Below are 17,166 nucleotides of genomic sequence, written 5' to 3'. Positions count from 1 at the left end.
TCAGTGATATCGGAAGTACCCCAAATTGAATTTTAAAGGTGGTTCACAATATTGTTTTATCCTCGGGTTTTGCAAGTATTCATCCATGGGCAAATTATGTACCCGCATCTAGAGTTACCAAATCTAAAGACTTTGTTATGCTAAATTGATCCGACATTGGTAATAACATTATTTACACAGAGATATTTCCGATTCTGACCAGGTAAGTAGACCAATGAATGAGGGGGATTTGTATATATACCCAGTTTTGGGATCACCATTGAAGTTGTATTCGTATTACACAAAAATTTGCAAGTATACCTGTTTTAGGACCAATTTTAGACTTAGCAGTTCTGAAGTTGGAAAAATTCGCGTCTGAAATTTCAAACTTAAGATGCACTTAAAGGACTGTTTTGGTTAGAAGTGCGGCTAATTTTTCCACACTTAAAGACTTTTTAGTGTGAAGTGCAAAAATTATACTTAAGATGCACTTAAGACTTAGCTAGCGTTTGGCCATAGATTCCCAATTTTTTTTTTAAAACTCTAATTTAGGTGAAGTTTGGTTTGAAGATGAAAATCTGTTTGGACATAATTTTTCAAAAGATATTTCACTTTTTTTTTTAAAAAAAAAACAGGATATGTGACTTATACCCATAAGTTCAAAGGACTATAAAAAATACTCAACAATATCAAACAAACAAACTTGCTAATCCTGTATATGCAGAACCTTCATCGATGTCATTCATTATCATTATCACAAACTATAGTCTTGAACATAGATAAGTTTGGCACAAAATTGTCATTTTATAATGAACTACATAATACACTATCCTAAAACCATAACATGATATTTTAATATTAACTGCTAATAACACAATTACTAGCCATTATAATTCGTCAAATTGCAATAATATTACAAGATCCATCATTCCAAAAGAAAATGATATTAATTAGATGGTGGTTATTTGGGTCATAATAGATGGTAGCTTTTTATATAAAATATAAAAGTTTGGGGTAATTTTTTAAATTATTAAAAAATCAAATAGTGATATTTTGGGCCAAAAACATGTCTAGAGCTAATTTTGGGATTTGAAAATTTTATTTCCAAAATCTGCCAAACATGAATAAAATCTATAAGCAAACATGTTTTGCCATTTTTTGTGTGGAAAAACTTCGCAAAATCTATGGCCGAACGGGGGCTTAAACTGCAGCTAATTTTTATATGCACTTAAGATTATTTAGTCTGATGTGCAAATTGCCCAAAACTAAAACTTGTTCTTCGAATTTCAACAATCGAACACATAACTAAACACCCAAATCTACTTCAAGTGAGCTCAAATTTAAAACATAACTTTCAAATATCATAAAGAACAAACTTCAATCATTAATTTATCAAAATAACAATAAATACTAACAAATCCATTTTGCAACTAAGAGGAAGAGGAAGAAATCCTAAGCAGTAGCAAATATAAAGCGCCACATCAATTTACTACTATAAAACATCATAAATCACCTTAAAATCTGCTCACAAACATCATGTAAATCTACCGTCACCTTATTTTTCGCAGCAACTAAGAAGAAAAAAGGAAAAAAGAGGAAGAGAAAATTTTAAAGTTGTCCATACTTTTGAAACTAACTAAACTTTTTTTTTTTTTTAAAAAAAAAGTTGGTACAAATTGAACAGGGACGACCAAATAAGGCATCCCTAGTTTTTTACATGAATAAGGTATGTAAACTGACCACTTAATTAAGTATTTCTTCAGACTACCATCGCTATCTAATGTTGACCACTCAATAAACTTTTTACATGAATAAGGTCTGTACACTGACCACTTAAGTTTTTTTCTTAGACCAGCATCGCTATCTAACATTAGCCATTCAATAAACTTACAATATTCCATTTCCATATAGTTTACATGTAACATTTGCCTCATTCTTTTTGTCATGAGTCAACTAAAAAATTAAATATTCGTAAATTACTTTTCTATAGGAAGCCAAAATGAACTTTTAGCAGCTACAGAAGGTGATATTAACTCTTAGGCGATGAGGATAAACGATCACTTGATGATTAACCTGACTGTGGTTGACAATGTTGGGACTCACATTCCTGTGTGTGAATTCATCCTGTAAATACAGGGGCAAATTCAATGTTTCGACATATAGATTATTTGAACTCAGTAATTTTTATGCCTATATATATTTTTACTAAATATTAGATCTGAACTTATAATTTTAGAAGTAAAATAAGTTTAATAATAAGAACTTTAAAGTGAAACTACCAAGTCAAAATTTTGTATCTACTTCTATGTAAATATCAGCTTCATCAAGAATGGAAATTCATACTGGTAATACAAACTTTTCAGTTTTACAATAAACCCAGAAGATCATGACCACAATTTTTTCAGTATAAGTGATACTTATAGAAAACTCCTACATAGTACAAATTATCATGGATAGTAATTAGAATATCACTACTAGCGGTGTTCATAAAAATCTGAATAATCGAATCAAACTGATCGAAAAAATCGATACTTTTTAGGTTTGGTTTGGTTTTGGTTTTGAGTTTTAAAAACTAATCAAATTTGGTTTGGTTTTGGTTTTGGTTTTGATTAAAAAATAATCGAAAAAAATCTAACCAAACCGACTATAGAAGTAACTATTTTTATTTATTATCACACACATATATATGTATATTTTTATATAAAGTTTCTAGTATTTTATGGTACATATTAGTGGTTTGTGTTTTTATGTCACCCTCGGGAGTCGTGATGGTGCCTACTAATGTGAGCTAGGCAAACCGACTGTTTGAACAATTTACCTTTTTTCCATTTTAAATCCCTTAACAATTATAAGCAATAATTTAAAGACAGTGGAATTTATGACAAGCGGAAGAAAAATAATAAAACTACTGAGTATATCCAATACAACTGTTTAAACAAGACTACCCAGAACTGGAGTCACAACTTCACAGACGGTCTAAGAATACTACAAACAAGGTCTGAATGAAATACATAAGTCTGTCTCTGAATAAGTAAAAACAGTAAAAGAAAAGATAGGAGGAGACGCCAAAGCCTGCAGACGTCTGCAGGACTACCTCGGATCGCCTGTGTGGACTGAAGACAACACCCTCACTGCGGTCCAAACATTCCGGTATCAGTATCAGCACAACTGACCCCATGTGTTGGTAAGAGCCCAGCCTAACCTCGGCTAAGTAGTGACGAGGCTAGGACCAGACTACCAAATAAACCCGTGTAGTTAAATCATATACAGCGAAAATAGAAGCAAATAATTACAACTAAAGTTGGGAGGGAGAAACATGTTGCGGGGAGTAACAGGAAACAACAGAACGACAGTAAAAGAATATAAGGAATGCCATAAACCAATTACCAGCAAAGATAAGGAAATAGAAGAACGGGTACACATGTAATACCGTTGAAGGCGTGCAACCCGATCCCATTTCATATGATACCGTTGCAGGCATGCAACCCGCTCCCATTTCATATACTACCGTTGCAGGCATGCAACCCACTCCCATTTCATATATTACCGCTCCCATTTCATATATTACTGTTGCAGGCATGCAACCCGCTCCAATTTCATATATTACCATTGCAGGCGTGCAATCCGCTCCCATTTCATTTATCAACACCAATCATATAAGAATTCCGGCAAGGGAACAATAGCAATATAACAACATCCCGGCAAGGGAACAATAATATTACAACAATATCCCGGTAAGAGAATAATAATATCAAAACAAACATCCCGGTAAGGGAACAATAATATGACAATAACATTCCGGCAAGAAAACAATAGTGATAATAACATCCCGACAAGGGAACAATGATGATAATCCTCATATGAAGCGCAATAAGCCACAACGAAGTCATAACAATTACAATACAAGACTCACGGGCATGCTTGACACCGACGTATAGATACTCGTCATCATGCCTATACGTCGTACTCCACAGTTAACACATAGAAAATAAGGCACGAGTCCTAATCCCTCAAGATAAGGTTAGACCAAACACTTACCTCGAACTTCCATGGACAACTCAAGCCTCAAACACCGCTTTTCCTTTTGAATTTGGCTCCAAATCAATTGTATCTAGACATAATCGACTTAATAACATCAATAAACGCTAAACAATCCAATTCTAATGCTTAATTATAGATTTCCTATCATTTTTTCCAAAAAGTCAAAAATCGACCCCGGGGCCGCTTGGTCAAAACACGAGGTTCGGACTAAAACCCGATCACCCATTAACCCATGAGCCCGACTATGTAATTAGTTCCAAAATCCGACCCCAAAACGATGTTTAAATCCCAATTATACAAAAATCCTTAACTATAACCAAATCCCTAATTTTCTACCTTTAAGAACATGATTTAGGCCTAGAAATCTAATGGGTGTTAATGAAAATTGAAGAAAATGAGTCTAAGATTACATACCTATGGATTTGTGGTGAAGTTCTCTTTCAAATATCGCCCAATTTGGAGTTTGGAAGAAGAAGTTATGAAATTTTTGTTAAATCCCGTATGTTCTATTACTCTTTAAAAATCACTGGGCAGGCCTTCATCGCGTTCGCGATAGGCATGTCGCGTTCGCGATGGGTCAGGCCCAATTAATCATCGTGTTCGCGATACAAGGCTTGCGTTCGCGGAGCTTCATCCCCCGGAGCCTTCGCGTTCGCGGTCGTGTGGACGCGTTCGCGAGTAAACTCCCTCTCCCCCTGCCCAGGCCCAAAAGCCTTCGCGTTCACGATAGCAGGCCCGCGTTTGCGAAGGAAAACACCCCCAAAGCTTCGCGCTCGCGTCCTGTGTCTCGCGTTTGCGTAGAAGGAAGTTTCCTTCAGCCTGACTTACCCTTCGCGTTCGCGAGAGTCCTTCCGCGAACGCGAAGAACAACACACCAGAACACCAGAAACTGAAAACCTGCAATTTTCCCTAAGTTCAAAACCTTTCGAAACCCCTCCGAGCCCTCGGGGATCCAAACCAAACATGCATACTAAATCAAAAACATCATATGAACTTATCCGTGCGATCAAATTGCCAAAATAACCTCTTAAACAACTAATTTAGGATAGAAATCTGAGAAAAATCTCAAAACTTTCAAAGTATCAATTTTCACAACTACGGGTCCGAATCACCTCAAACGACTTCCGTTTCTTACCAAATTTCACAGACTCATCTTAAATCACATATAAGACTTGTATCGCATTCTAGAACCAAAATACGGGTCTGATACCATCATGTTTTAAACACATTTCATTTCCAAAACTCATAAATATTCCAGAGAATAATTTTCTTTAAAAATTTATTTCAGGGGCTTGGGACCTCGGAATTCAGTTCCGGGCATACGCCAAAGTCTCATATTTTCCTATGGACCCTCCGGGACTGTCAAATCACAGGTCCGTGTCCGTTTACCCAAAATATTGACCGAAGTCAACTTAAATTCATTTTAAGTCAAAATTCATCATTTTCACAGATTTCCACATAATGGCTTTCCGGCTATGCACCCGGACTGCGCGCACAAACTGAGGTGATACTGAAAGAGGGTTTTAAGGCCTTGGAATGCAGAATTCATTTCTAAAACAAAGGGTCATCACATTCTCCACCTCTAAAACAACCGTTCGTCCTCGAACGGACAAAAGAAGGAAGTACCTGAGTCGGGGAAAATATAGGGATAACGGCTCCACATATCAGACTCGAACTCCCAGGTCGATGCCTTAGCAGGCTGACCTCTCCACTAAACACGAACTGAAGGAAACTCTTTGATCTCAACTAACGAACCTACCGGTCCAGAATAGCTACCGGCTCCTCCTCATAAGACAAGTCCTTGTCCAACTGGACAGTGCTGAAATCTAACACGTGGGATGGATCACCGTGATACTTCCAAAGCATGGACACATGAAACACTAGATGCACGGATGATAAGCTCGGCGGCAATACAAGTCTGTAAGCCACCTCTCCCACTCGATCAAGAATTTCAAACGGGCCAATGTACCCAGGGCTAAGCTTGCCCTTATTTCCAAATCTCATCACACCCTTCATAGGCGACACTCGAAGCAATACCTGCTCACCGACCATGAAAACCAAATCTCGAATATTGCGGTCGGCATAACTCTTTTGCCTAGACTGAGCTGTGTGAAGCCTATCCTGAATAATCCTAACCTTGTCCAAGGCATCCTGTACTAGATCCGTACCCAATAATGGAGCCTCCCCCGGCTCGAACCATCCAACCGGCAACCGAAACCGCCAACCATACAAAGCCTCATAAGGAGCCATCTGAATACTCGACTTGTAGCTGTTGTTGTAGGCAAACTCTGCTAAAGGCAAAAACTGATCCCACGAACCTCCAAAGTCAATGACACAAGCTCGGAGCATATCCTCCAAAATCTGAATAGTTTGCTCGGACTGCTCGTCAGTCTGAGGGTGAAAAGCTGTGCTTAACTCAACCCGTGTGCCCAATCTCCCTGATATAGATCCGAAATGATAGACACGGTCACATCATAAAGACGAACCATCTCCCTGATATAGATCTCAGCTAACCTCTCGAAAGAATAGGAGACTGCCACAAGAATGAAATGTGATGCCTTGGTTAACCTATCAATAATAACCCACACTGCATCGAACTTCCTCTGAGTTCGTGGAAGTCCAACAACGAAGTCCATAGTAACACGATCCCACTTCCACTCAGGAATCTCAATCTTCTGGAACAACCCATCGGGCCTCTTATGCTCGTACTTAACCTGCTGACAGTTCAAACACCAAGCTACATAAGAAACAATGTCCTTCTTCATCCTCCGCCACCAATAATGCTGCCACAAATCCTGATACATCTTAGCGGCACCCAAATGAATAGAGTACCGGGAACTATGGGCCTCCTCTAAAATCAACTCTCGGAGTCCATCCACATTAGGCACACAAACTCGACCCTCTAATCTCAGAACTTCATCATCTCCTAAGGTAACCTGTTTGGCACCTTCGTGCTGCACCGTGTCTCTAAGGACACATAAATGGGGATCATCATACTGCCGATCTCGGATACGCTCCAATAAAGAAGAACAAGAAACTGTGCAAGCTAACACAGGGATGGGCTCAGAAACAACTAACCTTACGAACTGATTGGCTAAAGCCTGAACATCCAAAGCAAGCAGCCTCTCACCAACCGGAATATAAGCACGACTGCACATATTAGCTGACTTCCTACTCAAGGCATCGACCACTACATTGGCCTTTCCCGGATGATATAAGATGGTGATATCATAGTCTTTCAACAACTCTAACCACCTTATTTGCCTCAAGTTTAGCTCCTTCTGCTTGAACAAATACTGCAAACTCTTGTGGTCTGTGAACACCTTACACGCCACGCCATACAGATAATGCCTCCAAATCTTCAATGCGTGAACAATGGTGCTAATTCCAAATCATGGAGTAGATAGTTCTTCTCATGAATCTTCAACTGACGTGAAGCATAAGTAATGACCTTGCCATCCTGCATTAACACCGTACCAAGTCCAATGCGAGATGCATCACAATAAACTATATATGACCCTGAACTTGTGGGCAAAACCAACACCGGTGCCGTAGTCAAAGCTGTCTTAAGCTTCTGAAAGCTCGCCTCACACTCGTCCGACCACCTGAACTGGGCACCCTTCTGGGTCAACCTAGCCATCGGGCCTGCAATAGATGAAACCCCTCCACAAACCGGCGATAATAGCCTGCCAACCCTAAGAAACTCCGGATCTCTGTAGTTGATGCTGGTCTAGGACAGTTCTTGACTGCCTCAATCTTCTTCGAATCAATCTGAATACCCTTTGCTGATACAACATGACCCAAGAATGCAACTGAGCTCAACCAGAACTCACATTTCGAAAACTTGGCATACAACTGGCTACCCTTCAAAGTCTGGAGAACCACTCTAAGATGCTGCTCGTGCTCCTCCCGACTGCGGGAATAGATCAAAATATCATCAATGAAGACTATCACGAACAAATCCAAGTAAGGCATGAACACTCGGTTCATCAAATCCATAAAAGTTGCTGGGGCATTTGTCAGCCCAAATGACATCACAAAGAACTCATAATGCCCGTACTGAGTGCGGAAAGCTGTCTTAGGGACATCGGATGCCCTAATCCTCAACTTATGGTAGCCAGATCTCAAGTCAATCTTTGAAAATACCTTGGCACCCTGAAGTTGATCAAACAAATCATCAATTCTCGGCAATGAATACTTATTCTTGATTGAAACCTTATTCAACTGCCGATAATCTATGCATATTCTCATCGATCCGTCATTCTTCTTAACAAACAACAGCGGCGCACCCCAAGGCGAAACACTAGTTCTAATGAAGCCCTTTTCAAGCAAGTCTTGCAACTGTTCCTTCAACTCTTTCAACTCAGGCGGGGCCATACGGTACGGCAGAATAGAAATGGGCTGAGTGCCCGGAGCCAAATCAATGCAGAAGTCAATATCCCTATCGGGTGGCATACCCTGCAGGTCTGAAGGAAATACCTCAAGGAACTCACGAACAATAGGCACATAATCAATAGAAGGAACCTCAACACTAAAATCACGAACATATGCCAAATAGGCCAAACACCCCTTCTCGACCATACGCCGAGCCTTCACATAAGAGATAACACTACGGGTAGAATGACTAGGAGTCCCTCTCCACTCTAAACGAGGTAAACCCGGCAAGGCTAAGGTCACAGTCTTGGCATGGCTGTCCAATATAGCGTGGTAAGGTGATAACCAGTCCATCCCTAGTATGACATCAAAATCAACCATGTCCAGCAGTAATAAGTCTACTCGGGTCTCAAGACCCCCAATCACAACTACACAAGAGCGATGAACATGATCTACTACAATAGAATCACCCACCGGTGTAGACACATAAGCAGGAACACTCAAGGAATCACTAGGCATGACCAGATACCGTGCAAAATAAGATGACATATAGGAGTATGTAGACCCTGGATCAAATAAGACTGAAGCATCTCCACTACAAACCAAAACAGTACCTGTGATAACTACATCAGAAGCCTCAACCTCAGGCCTGGCTGGAAGAGCATAACAACGGGGCTGGGCCCCACCACCCTGGACTACATCTCTGGGATGGCCTGCAGCTGGCTGGCCTCCACCTCTACCTCCACCTCTAGCTCCTCTACCCCCACCCCTGGTTGGCTAGGCGGGATGTTGAACACTCAGTTCCTGAACCATGGCACGGGAACTTGGATGTTGAGAGCTGCTTGAGGACAATATCTAGCAATGTGCCTCGTGTCGCCACAAGTAAAACAAGCCATCGGCTGCTGTGGCTGACGACCTTGAAGTTGCGGTACACTGATAGGAGCTGGTGGTGTACTGTAGGACTGCTGATCAGAATACTATATATGAGAACCACGTCCACCTGAAACATCGTGAGAAACCTGAAGTGCTGACTGAAAAGGCCTAGGAGAATGGCCTCTACCATACGAATCCCTGCCTCCAGACGAGGCACAACTGAATCTGCCTGAATGAAGAGGCCTCTTGTCGGACCCTGACCACCTCCTTGCGATAGAACCATCTCCACTTTCCTGGCCACATTGGCCGCCTCCTGAAAAGAAATCTCATTCCATGTCTCCCTAGCCATCTGAAGTCGAATCGTCTGAATACGTCCCTCAATGAACCTCTTCACCCCCCCTCTCTCGGTGTGAAGTATGATAAGAGCATGTCGTGTCAAGTTGATGAATCTGGTCTCATACTGAGTAATGGTCATAGAACCCTGTTGGAGATGCTCAAACTGCCTCCGATAGGCCTCTCCCTGAGTGATGGGGAGAAACTTCTCCAGAAATAGCTAAGTAAACTTCTCCCAAGTCAAAGCTGGTGATCCAGCTAGCCTAGTCAAACAATAATCTCTCCACCAAGTCTTGGAGGATCCAGACAAGCGGAAAGTAGCAAAGTCGACCCCATTGGTCTCCACTATCCCCATGTTCCTAAGAACCTTATGAGAGTTGTCTAGATAATCTTAGGGATCCTTAGAAGATGCACCGCTGAAAGTAGTAGTGAAGAGCTTTGTGAACCTGTTCAATCTCCACAAAGCATCGGCAGATATAGCTGCTCCATAACTGGTCTGAGCTACCACACCCGGCTGAACTACTCCAACTTGCTGAGTTGTTGGAGTCTGAAACTGGGGAGCCATCTGCTCCGGAGTGTGAGTAATAGGAGTCTGGGCTTCTCCTCCAGCTTGAGAGATGGTTGGTGCTACAGGAAGCAAACCTGACTGGGTGACACTCTTCATAAGGCCCACTAGACAGACCGGAGCATCCTGGAGTATTGGGGTAGCAATAAACCCCTCTGGGACCTGATCTGGGCCTAGCGGAACTATCTGGGCCCAGCGGAACTATCTGGGCCGGAACCTCATCATCAAAGTCAACATGAGGCTACGCTGCTGGTGCTGCTGCTCTTACGCCTGGCTCCACGAACCAAACCTCATACCCGTCTTACACATGCTATTCTTGATACCGATAATAGTTTATTACAATTTAGCGACACTGAATTTTGCCATAACCTCCGTAAATTAATGAATGCTATCTATTCTAATAATTATAATAATATTGATAAAAATGATGATGAGAAAATTGATCTTGATAAAACTCAACCGGATGATGATACACCCACTAGTCATGCTCCTGATGTTGGCCCAATTAGTGATAATGCCGCTAATCCAAATAATGACCCATCTGATACTCTCATTACTACCCCTACTTTTTCTAGAGAACCTACCAAACAGCAGGAAACATCTCATGTTTGGCCATTTTTTACTCAACTATTTCCAAAAAATAAGGCTAAGTATAAAACTTGTGGTATGGAGTTAGATTTTAAATATTTTGGATCGCGTTCGGGGACAGGATCTTTGGTTAGACGCATAAAAAAAAACCCAAAGATAACATCAGATATCAAGGTCTGAAAGCTTTGGCTGAGGAGAAAAGTGTACCTAGTCCTAGTCAGGCTGACCCTAGTACCGGTTCAAATCACTTTCAACTGAAAATTAACACTGTTACCGATGGTATTTCATATATGATCCAAAAAAAGATACGAAAAATTTGTCAAAAATGGTAACTGTTATGTGTTTACCCTATAGTTTTCCTTTTGACCCTGTGTTTGTGCATTATATTAGAATTTTTTAAATCCTACTTATAAAGATTTTTCTCGTACAACCGTAAAGAGTGATATTTATAAATATAAGCCTGAATATGAACAATATTTCTGCTATTTATTTACTCATATAAATTGTCATGTTGCTATTACAATTGATATTGGTAGAAGTAACAACGACTATGATTACCTTACTGTTACATGTCATTGGATTGATGAGGATTGGATAATGCAAAAGCGCATAATTGATTCACGTCACACATGGCAGTTTATTGCTAGCACAGTTATGGATATTTGCAGATATTTTTGCATTAATTATAAAATAATTTCTGTTTCAATGGATAATGCTACTAATAACACAAATGCTATATACTTGCTTACCACTATGCTAAATCTTGCATTTAGTAACATTTTTCACGTTAGATGTATTTGTCATATTCGCCATTTAATTGTGGGTGGTGGTATGAGAATTTTAAATATTCAAATTGAAAAGGTTAAAATGGCTCTTAACTCGTTTTTTCATTCAAACCGTAGAAGTTGACTTAGAGAATATTTTAAAAGATACAATGAATGTGGCCTAAGAGAAATAAAGGTTCCTAAACCTTATCCAACTAGATGGAATTACATGTATGAACGTTTGATTGTTGCATATGAATATAGAAAATCCATAAACTGAACGTTTAATGCTCATGTAAGTGATGATGACGATTACCTTACAAATGGGGATTAGGCTAATGTTAAAATGCTTGTTGATTTTTTAGAAAAATTTCATATTGCTACAAAAGAATTTTTTGGGAAATATTATCCTACTATTTCTAACTGTTTAGTTTATATTGCAAAACTTGAAAATTTGTTTGCCCATTTTTCACAGGGTGGAGAAATTTATCAACTTGCTATTGATTCTATGAGAAAAAAGTTTTAAAAATATTTTTTTACCTATTTCCCCTATTTATGGTGTTGCTACTTTGTTAAATCCTTGTATGAAATTAGGAGGTCCTCAATTTTGGTATGAAACTGTTTATAATGGTTTAGCACTTGAAGATGATGAGTTGCCTAAACTTCCGGAAGAAATAGCCTTAATTAGAATAAATGCTAAAACATTTATAATGCTTATCAAGTTGCATTAAATCATGCCAGACCAAATGTTTTAACTCCTCCTCCTCCTCCTCCTTCTTCTTCTTCTAAAAGAATTGCGGGAATAAGATGACTTAGTGTTTGGGTGGGGTTTAGGGGTTCTTTTGGTTCTAGTAGTAATATTTTTCACAACTAAATGAGTTTGAATTTTATTTGTCGCAGCAACTTGAGGAAGTGAATCCCGACGACACCTTTAATATTTTGCAATGATGGAAGGACAAAGAAAAACACTTTATGGTTCTTTCAAGGATGGCCCGAGATATTTTAACTATCCAAGCTTCAACAGTGACATCAGAGAGTGCTTTCAGTTAAGCAAGACTTCAAATCAATGATTATAGGGCATTTATGAGGGAGAGCTTGAAAAAATCAGTACTTTTCAGATATTGGATCAGTTCGGAAAGAAGAAAATTTGGGCTTGCTGAATTACAATCAGAGGTATACGAAGCTTGTCACACCTCCTTTTTCCATACCCGCGAGGGGTAAAGGGAGTTTTTTCCAATTAAAGGACAATCGAAACGGGATTTATTTATTTATTTCAGAGTCGCCACTTGGGAGATTTAGGGTGTCCCAAGTCACCAATTTTAATCCCGAATCGAGGAAAAGAATGACTCCATATTACAGTCTGCGTACCAGAAATCCGGATAAGGAATTCTGTTAACCCGGGAGAAGGTGTTAGGCATTCCCGAGTTCCGTGGTTCTAGCACGGTCGCTCAACTGTTATATTTGACTTGATTATCTGATTTTATACAAATATGAACTTATGTGTAAATTTTATCTTTTAACCGCTTTTATCATTTACTGTTATTTTTATCAAGAATTGCAACATCGTGGAAAACACACCTCGAACCACATTATAATCAATGTACCCGTGGTTAGAGCTACGTTTCAACTCTGTTGAGATTAGGATTTGGGTCAGATAAATGTGCCCCCGAGTTTAGGAAGATAACATTATTAAATACGCGCCTAAAGCAACTAGCGTATTGTTATTTTGAGAAAGGCCGTGAAATTCGCTAAACGGCCTGTCCCGAATTCTAAGTATTTTAATATATATACATTTAGAGGGCCCCGCAGCTTGTGCATTTTTTGTTTGTCGAGGCTCGTCTCATTCATTATTTTTAAAAGGAATTTGCAACGTCATGGAAATGCATCTCAAACCGCGTCACAATCAATGTACCCGTGATTAGAGACACATTTCGACTCTGTTGAGATTTGGATTTGGGTCACATAAATGTGCACCCGAGTTAAGGAGAATAAATTATTAAAGGCGCGCCTAAAGCGACTAGCGTATTATTATTTTTGGGTGAAGCCGTGGAATTTCGCTAGACGGCCCGTCCCGGAATCTAAGTACTTATTATGACCAATTATTGAGCCATGACGTCATCTGAGGTTAAACGAAAACAACAATTCTAATAGGTAATAATATCCATGGTAAAATGAAAAAAGCAATTCAACAAAGGCGACACACAAACAGTTCATAGGAAATCCATATCATTTTTTCATTCCATTTAAGCAAATATCACAAGTTTGAAAATGTGTATGCACCTGTTTGAAGCAAGAACAACAACTAAACTGGACCTAAAACTATTGGAAACCTCTCCAACGACGGAACCTCGATGTCAAGCTCAACGATATCAAACTGGAAGCCACGAGCACAACCTAATGACGACCTCAGACGGATTGCGCGACGATAGCGAAGAAACATAGGTAACTGGGCATGCTAATGGCGACTGGATAATTGCCTGGTATGGCGCACTGGTTCGTTGCTGGGGGAGGAGGCGAGCTGGGTTTGGTTCTACAACTGGCTGCGATGGAGATTGGAGGAGAAGGGGTGGTTGTTTGGGCAGTGAGGGAGTGGGGTCGAGGGATAGTGACGACGGGAAGCAACAGCAGTTGTTGTTTGATAGAAGCTGGGGCGTGGGGGTCGTGCTGGTTCAGCTGGTAGCGGGCAACAATGGTGGTAGACGACCGGAGCTGGGCGTCGTTTGTGGTCGACGAAGGGAGTTTGGACAGGAGGATGGTCGACTACTGCAGCGGTGGTTGCTGCTGCTCAACAAAATGAAGGGTTGTGGGTTATGGAGGTCTGGAGACGAGGAGGGTGATGACGATGGTTATGGCGTTTGGACGTAGGGTCGACGGGCAGTGACGACGCAGCAGCAACAGCTGCTGCTCGACGGATTTAATGGAGGATCGCCGGAAAATGGTTTGATGGAGCTAGGAGGAGGAGGAGTGGTCGTGAGGCTGGTGGGTCGTGGTGGTTTTGTGGTAGGGCTGCTCCTAGGGTTTTTTAGGGTCTTCGTTCCTTCAAAGAAGGAAGAAGATGAATAGTGCCCAGTTTTCAAAGTCTGTCAAAAATCCCCCCTCTTCCCTATAGCTTGTCCGTGTATTTTGTACCCTTTTGCAAAGAAAATGGACCCCACGTGTGTAGGGGTCCAACACTTGTGTCCCCCATGCGTGGTGGGGTTCCCCATGTGTGAGGTTCCATTCGTGTTCCCCACGCGTGTCCCCCCATATGTGGTGGGCTCGGATTATTATTGGCTAGGTCCGAAAATTAGGCCTAAAAACGGGTAGTTTGAACCCGAATATTATTCTTTTGCCCGGACCCGAGAATAAGAACTCGACGTTGCTCAAGTAATCCTATGTAAGCAAAATAACTACCAAACTAAGACTAATATTTAAAACAAAACTATATCTTTTTAATATTTTTCAAGATTAAAATAGCTACAAAATATTAATAAAACTATTTTTGTAATTTTCGTTTTTATATAAAGATAAAATATAAAGTAATATTTTTGTATTTTTTTCAAAATTAAAATGACTACAAAACATTAATAGAACTATATTTGTTTGGTAATTTTCGAAATTATATAAAGTACAAAAGTAAGGTACGTTTTTTGTGTTTTTTCAAGTTTATGAGAAATACATAAACTAAAATTTATATATATATTTTTGTAATTTTTTCCCTTTGCGACGAAATAAAGTAAAATAGTCAAAATAGCTATATTAGACCTAAATTAAATATTTACGCTAAAAATGTGGAAATTCTCGGGGAGGGTAAAAAATCACGCGTCTACACCTGCCCCTCTTTGACTGGAAACACGAAGAGTTTTCCGACAAAGAACGACTACACATGTTTTTGACCCGACCATTATTTGGAGGGACTACACTAAGGAAAGGAAGGGAATGTGACCGAGCCCTGGTATCTGAGCTGCCTACATATCCTTGGTTATACAGGAATCAGGCCACGTGTAGTTCGGAAATGAGAGAGATGGTAGAGTGTACCGAGGTGAAGAGCCGATCGAGGTGCCGTTCCGTTGAGGTTCCGGTCCGCGATCCTGTCATTACATCAAAAATGAAAACTGAAAAAGACTAACTAAGCCTATCAGCCACTAGTTACAAGGATTCTTATCTATAAGTCCTCTGAAACTTGATCTTGAGTCTTGAATGGTGCTTCATACAGACTTTGGAGTTGAACCTTGATACTTGCTAGTTGTAGGTGCTAGTTCTTGAGCAGACTACATATGTTCTCCACTTCCGTACTTTGGATTATTTTTTCTTTTTCTTTTTTTTTTCTTCTTCTTTCTTTTTTTTGTTTTTGTTTTTGTGACTAGCTTTTGTTGACTATCTCAGACTGTTGACTCGCATTCTTGAGGCGAGCTTCTTGTTGTTTCTAACTTGGATTGAATGCTGGGGATTTTTGTTGTAGCCTTCTGCCTTCCAATGGGTTACTGCTTGACCTTGAACGATGTTCCTCTGTTCTACAGGCGGACTCATGACTTCTTCAATCTTCGACATACAACAACCTCCACTCTACAGGCACGCTCCTAACAACCAAAACAAACAAAACAAATGAAATTTCCTAACCCAGTTTGCACTGGGAAAATTTGTGAGTCGTTAGCAAGATCGTAACCCACCGATACTACTGATGCAATGCTGAGAGTGAACTAAAGACTAGACTAGGATGTGCATCTCCTACGAGTAAAATCTCAATTTAGGATGTGAGTCTCCTAAAAAACTTGAATGACCTTGATTAGGAAGTGCGTTTCCTACAGGTAAAACTTCAACGAACTAGACTAGGAAGTGCGTCTCCTATGGTCGAACGTAAAATGAATCAAACTAGGAAGTGCATCTCCTAAGGGTGAAATCTCAATTCCGGAAGTGCGTCTCCTGCAATAAAAATGTAACCTGAAAAAGCCAAACTAGGAAGTGCGCCTCCTATTGGTAAGACATGGAATGTATTCCCTTGTTATACAGGTGGGCGCCTAACTTCAACACTTGAAATGAAAAGACTGAATGTATGCCTCTGTTATATGGGCGGTCTCCCAACTTCAACACTTGAAATGAAAAGACTGAAATGTATTCCTCTCGTTATACAGGTGGGTGCCTGGCTTCAACAATTGAAATGAAAAGACTGAAATGTATTCCTCTCGTTATACAGGTGGGCGCCTGGCTTTAGGAAAACTAAACATTGATAATATTAAAAAAAAAACTAAAAATGACTCTTTTTTTTTTCAAATCCAAACGTTTTTTTAGGGGAAAGATTCATCAGACTAAGATTTTGATCCTAGGAGAAAATTCATCAGACTAAGTCTTGTTTTTATTATCTTAGGAGAAGGTTCATCAGACTAAGATTTTTGATCCTAGGAGAAGGTTCATCAGACTAGGTCTCTTTTTGTTATCTTAGGAGAAAGATTCATCGGACTAAGATTTTTGATCCTAGGAGAAGGTTCATCAGACTAGGTCTCTATCTTAGGAGAAAAATTCATCAGACTAAGATTTTGATCCTAGGAGAAGGTTCATCAGACTAGGTTTTTTTTGTTATCTTAGGAGAAAGATTCATCAGACTAAGATTTTGATCCTAGGATAAGGTTCATCGGACTAGGTCTCTATCTTAGGAGAAAAATTCATCAGACT

This window comes from Nicotiana tabacum, chromosome 22 (genome assembly GCF_000715075.1).
Source record: "Nicotiana tabacum cultivar K326 chromosome 22, ASM71507v2, whole genome shotgun sequence".
NCBI lineage: Eukaryota > Viridiplantae > Streptophyta > Magnoliopsida > Solanales > Solanaceae > Nicotiana > Nicotiana tabacum.
This window is presented reverse-complemented; position numbering follows the sequence as displayed.